Source organism: Manis pentadactyla, chromosome 12, assembly GCF_030020395.1.
Source record: "Manis pentadactyla isolate mManPen7 chromosome 12, mManPen7.hap1, whole genome shotgun sequence".
NCBI lineage: Eukaryota > Metazoa > Chordata > Mammalia > Pholidota > Manidae > Manis > Manis pentadactyla.
Genome location: NC_080030.1, coordinates 82,793,798 through 82,806,590, shown reverse-complemented (window position 1 = coordinate 82,806,590; position 12,793 = coordinate 82,793,798).

Sequence of the window (12,793 nt, the reverse complement as noted above, 5' to 3'; positions counted from 1 at the left end):
TCTGGCTGACCTATCAGAGGCTACCCTAGCTGGGCAGCTCCGTGCGCGCTCGGCCTGAGGAGGAGTTGGAAGCTCTCCCTAGCTTCGTACCCTATTCTCATGCCTGCCTCAAACGAAGGACCTATGGACACCACGCCGCTGGGGCCGGACTCTGACGCGGAGGGCGAGCCTCTGAACACCAGGCCGCCCCCGTGGGCCACCGGTCTGCGGCCAGACACTGACACGGATGGCGAGCCTATGTACACCAAGCCGCCGCCGTGGGCCGCCGCCGCCCTGGGGCCGGACTCTGACGCGGCCGGCGAGCCTATGGACACCACGCCGCCGCCGTGGGCCGCCGCCGCCCTGGGGCCGGACTCTGGCACGGCCGGCGAGCCTATGGACACCACGCCGCCGCCGTGGGCCACCACCGCCGCCCTGGGGCCGGACTCTGACACGGCCGGCGAGCCTATGGACACCACGCCGCCGCCGTGGGCCGCCGCCGCCGCCCTGGGGCCGGACTCTGACACGGCCGGCGAGCCTATGGACACCACGCCGCCGCCGTGGGCCGCCGCCGCCGCCCTGGGGCCGGACTCTGACACGGCCGGCGAGCCTATGGACACCACGCCGCCGCCGTGGGCCGCCGCCGCCGCCCTGGGGCCGGACTCTGACACGGCCGGCGAGCCTATGGACACCACGCCGCCGCCGTGGGCCGCCGCCGCCGCCCTGGGGCCGGACTCTGACACGGCCGGCGAGCCTATGGACACCACGCCGCCGCCGTGGGCCGCCGCCCTGGGGCCGGACTCTGACACGGCCGGCGAGCCTATGGACACCACGCCGCCGCCGTGGGCCGCCGCCGCCGCCCTGGGGCCGGACTCTGACACGGCCGGCGAGCCTATGGACACCACGCCGCCGCCGTGGGCCGCCGCCGCCGCCCTGGGGCCGGACTCTGACACGGCCGGTGCGCCTATGGACACCACGTCGCCCCTGCGGGCCATCTTCCGGTCCCCACCGGCCCGATGCCACACGTGGCACAACCGCCGGGCTCAGCCCTACCCCCGACGACGGTGACGCGCTGGACACGCCGCCACCCTTGCGGCCGTCTACCGGTCTCCCCCAGCCCCGTACAAGGCCCATGTCCTTTTTTTGGGGCTTCCTATCCTCCCTGCTATCCATTAAAGAAAGTCTTTCCCAGATCTGTGTGGGTGTATTATATTTTCCCACTAAACCCTGTTCTTGCTAATATGCCTCTGGCTGTCTTTACTCTTTCACTCTGTTACCGAGGAAGAACTCACATACACGAGTGATAACGCTTTGAGCCACACCGAACAATGTAACATGCCCCACGCCCCAGTGACTGGGATGTGGAAGTAGCCGCGTTTTATGACTGTGCGTGCTCCACGCGAGGCCTGCGTGCTGAGCGTTTAAGGGATGACAGCCCAGGGGGAGGCAAGTCCAGAGGAGGGAGACCGGGTTGGCTAACGAGGCCCCTTCCCTCTTCTCTGCCACTGCTCTGAGCTCGCCGCAGGCTAGGGAATCCCTGCTGTGACACAGAAAACCACTCTTTTCGTTTTGGTTCTTAAACATGTTTAATTCTGTGTGTGTGTGTGTGTGTGTGTGTGTGTGTGCGCGCGCGCGCGCGTGTGCGTGTGCGTGTACCACTGCCCCTATCGGTCTAAAAGTAACAAAGAAATGCGCGATAGAGCGAACAACCTGCAAACAGTGACCAGAAAGAGTAAACTTTTCCACTAGCCTCTGGGGATATGGATATCCCAAGTGTTTCTATGCAATTGTAGAAAGATTTTGCTGGAAATCTCGCTGGGACCACTCTGAACCATCACGTTAGTTAAGGCAATAAGCCAGGACAGGAGAGCAGCAAAGAGCACCCACGGTGCGTCTCCTACGTATAAGGCCAAGGGGTACAGGCTTTAATTCTATCACCTCACTTCATCTCACCACGACTGACGTGGGGTGACCCTTACGCACCACCTTCATACATGAGTAAAAGGTTACTTCAGAATCACTTCCCTTGACAGAACATAAATAAATGCAAGGACATCAACATTCCTCGAATTCCTGCCACCGCCACCCAACTCTTTATGCTCAGCACCCTTTCCACACCAACAGAAAACACAGCTCTAAATGCTACTATTCCATTTCAGATAGACCTCACTCACATCTAAATGCCTAAATGCACTGAAACTCCACCTCCACCTTGACAACAGAGGGGAGCAGTTTCCCCGCGAGCTAGCTGGCCTGCCACCTCAGCAAGCCCACGGGCCACTAGCCCACACCAGCCCCGCGTGTCCCCAAGAAGGCGGCTCACTGAACCTGCGACTACACATGCTCTCTGGAGATGGGCGGCCAAGCAGGGCCATCGAGGTGACATCGGCACGCAGGCACAAAGACCTACTACTGGGCGTGCACCTGCCTCGGCCCCAGCAGGCCGGCCGGGGTGCTCCCTGTGTGGGGCCTCGGATCTGCCCCGCAGCTCACGCAGCCGCCCCGGCAGGGCCAGCGCCAGGGCAGAGCACCCGGAGGGCCCCAGCCCGCACTGGTTAGAGAGTCCAGCCGGCCATCTACACCCAGCGGACTCGGGCCACCTACCCAGGTGTTCCAACCCACGGCCACTCCTCTCAAGACCCAAAGACACAGCTAACTCACAGAAACAAACACAAGGAATCAAGACTGAGAAGGAGACAGAGGAATGACTGCGCGCCTAGTGACGGTACGTTGACAAAAATGGACAAAATGAACAAACACATAGATAGATAGACAGATACATTAGATAGATGGATAGATTAGATCAGACTGACAGATGAGATAGAATGATAGGTTACATAGACCATATAGATACATACAGAGAGATTAGACAGACTAGGCAGACAGACAGATTAGATAGATGATACATGATAGATCAGGTGGACAGATTAGACAGACACCTATAGATACACATAGATAGATGACAGGTAGATAGATTGATAAAGATGACAGACTAGATAGATGATATAGATACATACAGGTTAGATAGCCACATTGATATAGATACATATAGATGACAGATGACAGACAGATAGGTGGTAGATTAGATAGTTTGGATAGATAGACACAGAGATGACAGTAGATAGATGAGAGTAGAGAGATCAGATAGATAAGATAGACAGATAGACAGACAGACAGACAGACAGACAGACAGGTAAGAAAGCATAATACTCAACAAAGCTATCGCTCATAACCAGGAGAGCAACGATGAAAGCACAGAGAAGAACTACAAGCGAAAAGGAGACAGAAATCAACTTGAAGAAGTGCCATAAGGACACAGCTATCAATTATCACAGTAAAGGGAAAGACTTTAAATGCTCCAAACAAAAGACACAGGGTTGAATGAATGGATGAAAACTCAAGACCGCCTACGTGCTCCCTTACTGGAGGCTCACTTGAGATCCGAGCACACAGACAAACTACAAGTTGAAGGGGTGGGAAAAGGTACCCTATCCAAGTGAAACTGAAACTGAAAAAGAAAAAAAAAAAATTAAAGATGGCTTGGTGGGATTAAAGACGGCAGGCAGTGTGAGAGGGGAGGCAGAAACCTCCTCCGAAAACCACATACATGCATACGTACATACAATGTGGAAATATCACAACTACACCAGATCCTGGAAGAGAAGCAGGAGAGGAGGCTGCCGCGGCAGGCCGTCACCTCAAGGTGAAGGGTGACGTACCAAAGCCGTGATCCGGAGGGACCCGGCAGGCCCTTCCCGCACCCGAGCTCACCGGAGGGAGGAAGAGAAACGGAAACGGGGAGGCAGGTGGAGGCCTAGGACTGCTTGACACCCAGCCCTGGAGATCTGCTCCGGGAGCACGGACCTACCTCACATGATGCTCTGGAGGACCGGTGGGGTTGGAAAGCAAAGACAGGCGGAGCACTTGGAGAGACTTGAGGTTCCTGCCACTCGCGCAACACAGGGATCCACATCCGGCTGCTGTGGGATGAAAGAAAGGCGGGCAGTCTGAGAGACTTCCTAACAGCGAGAGAGCTGCTAAAGGGGCAAGGGTTGCACAGAGCTCGCCGCTCGGGAGAAAGCACAGGTGCGCAAACCTGTCCGGGTGCACTCTGCCCAGCAGGTGGGGGAACTTTTAGGAGCTCCGGGCGCTCCACGCACCCTGGCTGCCTACGCAGCTCCAAGGCCCCCCACCGTGATGTGACTGATAACACAACACGGCGGCCTGCTGCACCTTCCTCCCCCGCCAGCACCGGCTCGCAAACCGGCTGCTCCCCTCCATCGCGCCAGGCCAGCGACAGGACGGCCCCACCTACGGCAGCCACGGGTGCAAAGCACAGAGGCTTCTCCCCGCGTGCTCCGCAAACTGGCCCTGGCGGTGGACACAGGCACTGCGGCCGGGAAGCGGGAAAGACCTCTTCCCTCCCGCGGGCACCAGCGCCGCCCCCGTGACCCCTGCCTGCCATCACCCCAAGGGCTGAGCAGCTCCAGAGGGAAAAGCTTCTGGGCGCTGTACAGGGCGCCACCTACAAATACGAAACGTCAAAGCCAAAGGAACCTGGTAACTGGACTCGATCCATCTTTGTGAGAGGGATCCCCACATAAAAATCAGAAACATGCTCATGGAGCTCCAGCAAAAAGTTGCCCCTGTCTCTTGGGCATAATTCTCTGTCTCTGTCTCTGTCTCTCTCTCTCTCTGTCTCTCTCCCAGGAGCACTTTGGAGGCCTTGTTCTGAGAGGGATGCTGGGGCAGCCCAGCAGGAACGGGCACAGCTCTCAGATCCACCCCGGCCAGTGCCAGGGCAGTCCCACACGGGGCCTGACCGAACTGCAACGGGGGGACGCCGCACGTGTAACTCCGCAGGAAATAACAGTGCCGCACGCTAGCCTTCCCATGAATGGCTAGTGGCTAGGTGGCTCCACCGATACCAGGTGACGTCCACATCCCGGGCTTTACCTCCGTGGCAACCTTTTTTCCCCGTGAACCTTGAAAGCAGCACATGGAAAGATACTTACTACCAGTCTCCACCATCTCACCTCTCAGTTTAGGCTCGATGTTCCTCTATCACATCTTCTCCTCTTCGTTCCAGTTTTCTGGGCGGGTTGGTGTTCTGAGGGAAAAAAAAAAAAATTGACTCAGAGTTGGAATGAGATGGCAGGGGGTAGAAGATTCTGTTTAAAAACCATCAGTAGAACACAGACATCCGACAGTATGGGAGGACAGATTCATAGATGGCATATCCGATAAGGGGTTGATGACATCTAAAATACGTATGAAGTGCCCACGCACCTCCACACAGAAAAAGCAAATAATCCAATTAAAACATGGGCAGAGGATCTGAACAGACACTTCTCCAAAGAAGAAATTCAGGTGGCCAACAGGCACATGAAAAGATCCTCCACACCGCCAATCCTCAGAGAAATGCAAATTAAAACCACCATGAGGTATCACCTCACACCAGTCAGGATGGCCACCATCGGGAAGACACACAACAACAGACGGTGGCGAGGATGTGGAGACAGGGGAACCCTCCGACACTGCTGGTGGGAATGCACATCTCAGCTCAACCATTGTGGAAAGCAGTATGGAGGTTCCTCAGGAAGCTCAAAATAGAAATACCACTTGACCCGGGAATTCCACTTCTAGGAATTTACCCTAAGAGTGCAGCAGCCCAGTTTGAAAAAGACAGATGCGCCCCTATGCTTATCGCAGCGCTATTTACAAGAGCCGAGAAATGGAAGCAACCTAAGTGTCCATCAGCAGGTGAATGGATAAAGAAGACGTGGTACACATTATACACAATGGAGTATCACTCAGCCATAAGAAGGAAACAAATCCTACCGCTGGCAACAACACGGATGGAGCTAGAGGGTATTATGACTAGGCTCAGTGAAAGAAGCCAGGTGGGGAAAGACAAGTACCAAGTGACTTCACTCACATGTGGAGTATAAGAACAAAGAGAAACTGAAGGAACAAAACAGCAGCAGAATCACAGAACCCAAGAATGGACTAACAGTTACCAAAGGGAAAGGGACTGGGGAGGATGGGTGGGAAGGGAGGGATAACGGTGGGGAAAAAGAAAGGGGACCTTACGATTACCATACATAACGTCTGTGTGGGGAGGGGTGTTGGCGCATAGGGAAGGCATTACAACACAGAGAAGACAAGTTGTGATTCTATAGCATCTGAGTACGCTGATGGTATGTAATCAGGTATGGGGTGGCGACTTGAAATAGGGGGGAATCTAGTCACCATAATGTTGTTCATGTAATTGTAGATTAATGATAACAAAAAAAAAACCTGACAACAAACTATCACCTCACACCAGTCAGAACGGCTTGTACCAAAAAACAAGAAATAACAAACGTTGATGAGGATGTGGAGAAAAGGGAGGGAACCCTCGTGCTTTTTTGGTGACCATATAAATTGGTTCAGCTACTGTGGAAAACAGTGTGGAGGTGCCTAAAAATATTCATAGCGGTACGGTATGACCCAGCGTTCTTTTTCATACACAGCAGTGGAACTCCCTTCAGGATACCGGGCCTGTTTCCAATGCATACAACACCAGGCAATTCTCGAACACCAGCAGGGTTTCTGAGAACTCTCAACTCTGATGACATCTGCCTGGAGGCAGCACCAGATTCCCCAGGGTAAGGTTTCTGTCCCCAAGACTGCCCTCCACCCCAACTCCAGAGACCGGTTACCAGGCCCACGCAATTAGCCTGTGCTTCCCACCTACAGGCTATTATTGGAGGTTCCAACGACCTCCCCCTTAGGTCTGACCAAGTTGCTAGAGTGCCTCAGAAGCTCAGGGAACACGTTTACCAGTTCAAATAAGAGTACATATCACAAGGCACACAAGAGCCAGATGAACACACACATACGGCAAGGTCCCAAATAAAGCAGCTTCTATCCTCCAGGTGCTTGGGTTCTGGCATGGTGGCCTGTGCAGGCGACCTGGTTTCCCAAGCATGGAAGCTCTGATAGAGAAGCTGAAGTTGAGAGAGAGCTGTGCTCTTCTCATGGGGTTCTGTGAGGACTTCACTGCAGAGTCATGACTGACTAAATCGCTGCCCATTGCTGATTCAACCTCCAGCCCTCATCCCTTTCCTCTTCCTTCCCTGGGGGCTGAGGGCTGAAAGCTCCCACCCGCTAACCACAAGCCTGGTGCCCCTGGCGACCAGCCTCTACCCTGGGCTAGGGCCCCAAAGCCTCTGCGTTAACCTAACGAGACACCCATTGGACAGTTGTGGCTCAGAAGGATTTTCAGGAACTGCGGATGAGGAGCAAGAATACCTAGGAAATGAACAAAATATTAGCAAAACCAAATTCAAAAATACATCAAGGGGATCAAACACCCTGATCAAGTGGGATTCATCCCAGGGATGCAAGGATGGTGACAGCATTCGAAAATCCATCCACACCATCCACCACATAAACAGAAAGAAAGACAAAAACCACACGATCGTCTCCACAGATGCTGAAAAAGCATCCGACAAAACGCAACATCCACTCACGATAAAAACTCTCAACCAAGTGGGTATACAGGGCGAGCACCTCAACCTAATAAAGGCCGTATATGATAAAACCCACAGCCAACGTCATACTCAACAGCGAGAGGCTGAAAGCCGTTCCTCTGAGATGGGGAACGAGACAGGGGTGCCCACTCTCCCCACCGTTATTCAACACAGTCCCGGGGGTCCCAGCCACGGCAATTAGAACAGACAAAGAAATACAAGGAATCCAGACTGGTAAAGAAGCAGCTAGGCGGTCACCATCTGCAGATGACACGATACTGTACGTAAGGAAACCCTGAAGAAACCACTCCAAAACTGCTACAACTGATAACCGGAATACAGCAGAGCTGCGGGACACAAAATCAACACACAGAAATCTGAGGCTTTCCTGTACACTAACAGTGAACCAAAGGAGAGGGAAATCAGGAAAACAATTCCATTCACAACTGCATCAAAAAGAATAAAATACCTAGGAATAAACCTAACCAAGGAAGCGAAAGACCTATACCCTGAAAACTATAAGACACTCTTAAGAGAAATTAAAGAGGACGCTAACAAATGGAAACTCATCCCACGCTCTTGGCTAGGAAGAATAAATATCGTCAGAATGGCCATCCTGCCCAAAGCAATCTACAGATCGGGTGCAGTCCCTATCAAATCACCAACAGCATTCTTCCACGTACTGGAACAAATAGGTCAAAAATTCATATGGAAACGCCAAAGATCCCGAATAGCCAAAGCAATCCTGAGAAGGAGGAAGAAAGCATGTCTCTCTGTGTGTGTGTGTGTGTAAAGATCCCGAATAGCCAAAGCAATCCTGAGAAGGAGGAAGAAAGCATGTCTCTCTGTGTGTGTGTGTGTGTGTGTGTGTGGTGTGTGTGTGTGTGTGGTGTGTGTGGTGTGTGTGTGTGTGTGTGTGTGTGTGTGTGTGGTGTGTGTGTGTGTGTGTGTGTGTGGTGTGTGTGTGTGGTCTGTGTGTGTGGTGTGTGTGTGTGGTGTGTGTGTGTGTGTGTGTGTGTGTGTGTGTGTGGTCTGTGTGTGTGGGGTGTGTGTGTGTGTGTGTGGTGTGTGTGTGTGTGGTGTGTGTGTGTGTGTGTGGTCTGTGTGTGTGGTGTGTGTGTGTGTGTGTGGTGTGTGTGTGTGTGTGTGTGTGTGTGGTGTGTGTGTGTGTGTGTGGTCTGTGTGTGTGGTGTGTGTGTGTGTGTGGTGTGTGTGTGTGTGGTGTGTGTGTGTGTGTGTGTGTGTGTGTGTGTGTGTCTGTGTGTGGTCTGTGTGTGTGTGTGTGTGTGTGGGTGCGGTATCTCGCTCCCCAACATCAAGCTCTACTACAAAGCCACAGTCTTGATCAAGACAGTTTGCTCCTGGCACTAGAACAGAGCCACAGACGGGTGGAACAGAATAAGAGACTCCAGACATTAACCCAAACATATGTGGTCAATTAATATATGATGAGGGAGCCGGGGACATACAATGGGGAAATGACACTCTCTTCAACAGACGGTGCTGGCAAAACTGGACAGCTACACGTAAGAGAATGAAACTGGATCGCTGTCTAACCCCATACAGAAGAGTAAATTCGAAATGGATCCAAGACCTGAATGTGAGTCATGAAACCATAAAACTCTCAGAAAAAAAACATATAGGCACAAATCTCCTGGACATAAACATGAGCGACTTCTTCAAGAACATAACCTCCCCGGGCAAGGGAAACAAGAGCAAAAATGAACTGGTGGGACTACATCAAGCTGAAAAGCTTCTGTACAGCAAAGGACACCCTCAATAGAACAAAAAGGTACCCTAAAGTATATGCGAGAATATATTCATCAATGACAGATCCGATAAAGGGTTGAGCTCACGCACCTCAACAGACAAGAAAAGCAAATAATCCCATTAAAAAATGGGCAGAGGATCTGAACAGACACTTCTCCAAAGAAGAAATTGAGGTGGCCAGCAGGCACATGAAAAGATCCTCCACACCGCCAATCCTCAGAGAAATGCAAATTAAAACCACCATGAGATATCACCTCACACCAGTCAGGATGGCCACCATCGGGAAGACACACAACAACAGACGGTGGCGAGGATGTGGAGAGAGGGGAACCCTCCGACACTGCTGGTGGGAATGCACATCTCAGCTCAACCATTGTGGAAAGCAGTATGGAGGTTCCTCAAAAACCAGAAAAGTACAAATACCATTTGACCCAGGAATTCCACTCCCAGCAATGTACCCTAAGAATGCAGGAGCCTAGTTTGAAAAAGACACACGCACCCCTATGTCTATCACAGCACTACGCACAATAGCCAAGAAATGGAAGCAACGTGAGTGTCCGTCAGTAGGCGGATGGATAAAGAAGAGGTGGTACATATGCAAGATGGAATATTATTCAGCCGTAAGAAGAAAAGAAATCCTACCGTTTGCGACAACACGGATGGAGCTAGAGGGTATTATGCTCAGTGAAATGAGCAGGATGGAGAAAGACAAGCATCAGATGACTTCACTCATCTGTGGGGTAAAAGAACAAAGCAGAAACTAAAGGAGCAAAACGGCAGCAGACTCACAGAACCCAAGAGTGGACTAACAGTTACCAAAGGGAAAGGGACTGGGGAGGATGGGTGGGGAGGGAGGGATAAGTGGGGAAAAGGGGCATTACGGCTCGCACACATAACGTAGGGGGTGGGGCGGCGGGGGTGCCGGGGCCCGGGGAAGGCAGCATAACACAGAGAAGACAGGTAGGGATTCTACAGCGTCTTACGACGCCGAAGGACAGTGACTGTAATGGGGTAAGGGGTGGGGGGGACTTGATAAGATAGTGGGAGGGGGAGTCCAGTAACCATGTTGCTCATGTAATTGTACATTAACGGTCACACACACGCAAAAATCACAACGAGCTATCACCTCACACCAGTCAGAATGGCTAGTACCAAAAGAAGAGAAAAAAAAAAACAAAAAAAAGCAAAACAAGAAATAACAAGCGTTGATGAGGAAGTGGACAAAGGGAACCCTCGTGCACTGTTGGTGACCATGTAAATTGGTGCAGCTACTATGGGAAACAGTGTGGAGGTTCCTAAAAATATCCATAGCGGTACCACATGACCCAGCGTTCTTTTTCATACACAGCAGTGGAACTCCCTTCAGGATACCGGACCTGTTCCCAATGCATACAACACCAAGCAATTCTCCAACACCAGCAGGGTTTCTGAGAACTCAACTCTGAGGATATCTGCCTGGACGCAGCACAAGATTCCCCAGGGTAAGGTTTCTATCCTCAAGACTGCCCTCCACCCCCAACTCCAGAGCCCGGTTGCCAGGCCCATGCAATTAGCTTGTGCTTCCCACCTACATACAGGCTAGGATTGGAAGTTCCAACGACCTCCCCCTTAGTAAGTACTGCCCAAGTTGCTAGGGTGCCTCAGCAGCTCAGGAAAACACGTTTACCAGTTTAACAAAGACTATCATAAAGGACACAGCAGCGCACGCGCGCGCTTCACACGCACACGCACGCGCACACACGGCAAGGTCCCAAGTAAAGGAGCTTCTGTCCTCCCGGGACTTGGGGAATGGCATGGTGGCATGTGCAGGCGACCTGGTTCCCCAAGCATGGAAGCTCTGACAGAGAAGCAGGAGATGAGAGAGAGAGAGCTTTGCTCTTCTCATAGGGTTCTGTGAGGGCTTCACTGCAGAGTCATGGCTGACTAAATCGCTGGCCATTGCTGATTCAACCTCCAGCCCTCATCCCTTTCCTCTTCCTTCCCTGGGGGCTGGAGGCTGCAAGTTCCCACCCGCTAACCACAAGCCTGGAGCCCCTGGCGACCAGCCTCTACCCTGGGCTAGGGCCCCAAAGCCTCTGCATTAACCTAACGAGACACCCATTGGACAGTTGTGGCTCAGAAGGATTTTCAGGAACTGCGGATGAGGAGCAAGAATACCTAGGAAATGAACAAAATATTAGCAAAAACAAATTCAAAAATACATCAAGGGGATCAAACACCCTGATCAAGTGGGATTCATCCCAGGGATGCAAGGATGGTGACAGCATTCGAAAATCCATCCACACCATCCACCACATAAACAGAAAGAAAGACAAAAACCACGCGATCGTCTCCACAGATGCTGAAAAAGCATCCGACAAAATGCAACATCCACTCACGATAAAAACTCTCAACCAAGTGGGTATACAGGGCGAGCACCTCAACCTAATAAAGGCCGTATATGACAAAACCCACAGCCAACGTCATACTCAACAGCGAGAGGCTGAAAGCCGTTCCTCTGAGATGCGGAACGAGACAGGGGTGCCCACTCTCCCCACCGTTATTCAACACAGTCCCGGGGGTCCCAGCCACGGCAATTAGAACAGACAAAGAAATACAAGGAATCCAGACTGGTAAAGAAGCAGCTAGGCGGTCACCATCTGCAGATGACACGATACTGTACGTAAGGAAACCCTGAAGAACCCACTCCAAAACTGCTACAACTGATAACCGGAATACAGCAGAGCTGCGGGACACAAAATCAACACACAGAAATCTGAGGCTTTCCTGTACACTAACAGTGAACCAAAGGAGAGGGAAATCAGGAAAACAATTCCATTCACAACTGCATCAAAAAGAATAAAATGCCTAGGAATAAACCTAACCAAGGAAGCGAAAGACCTATACCCTGAAAACGATAAGACACTCTTAAGAGAAATTAAAGAGGATGCTAACAAATGGAAACTCATCCCACGCTCTTGGCTAGGAAGAATAAATATCGTCAGAATGGCCATCCTGCCCAAAGCAATCTACAGATCGGGTGCAGTCCCTATCAAATCACCAACAGCATTCTTCCACGTACTGGAACAAATACTTCAAAAATTCATATGGAAACGCCAAAGATCCCGAATAGCCATAGCAATCCTGAGAAGGAAGAAGAAAGCATGTCTGTGTGTGTGTGTGTGTGTGTGTGTGTGTGGTGTGTGTGTGTGTGTGTGTGGTGTGTGTGTGTGTGTGTGGTGTGTGTGTGTGGTCTGTGTGTGTGGTGTGTGTGTGTGTGTGTGGTGTGTGTGTGTGGTGTGTGTGTGGGGGGGGGTGTGTGTGTGTGGGGTGTGTGTATGTGTGTGTGTGTGTGTGTGTGTGTGTGTGGTCTGTGTGTGTGGGGTGTGTGTGTGTGTGTGTGTGTGGTGTGTGTGTGTGTGTGGTGTGTGTGTGTGGTGTGTGTGTGTGTGTGATGTGTGTGTGTGTGGGGGTGGGGTGTGTGTGGGGTGTGTGTATGTGTGTGTGTGTGTGTGTGGGGTGTGTGTGTGCGGTCTGTGTGTGTGTGG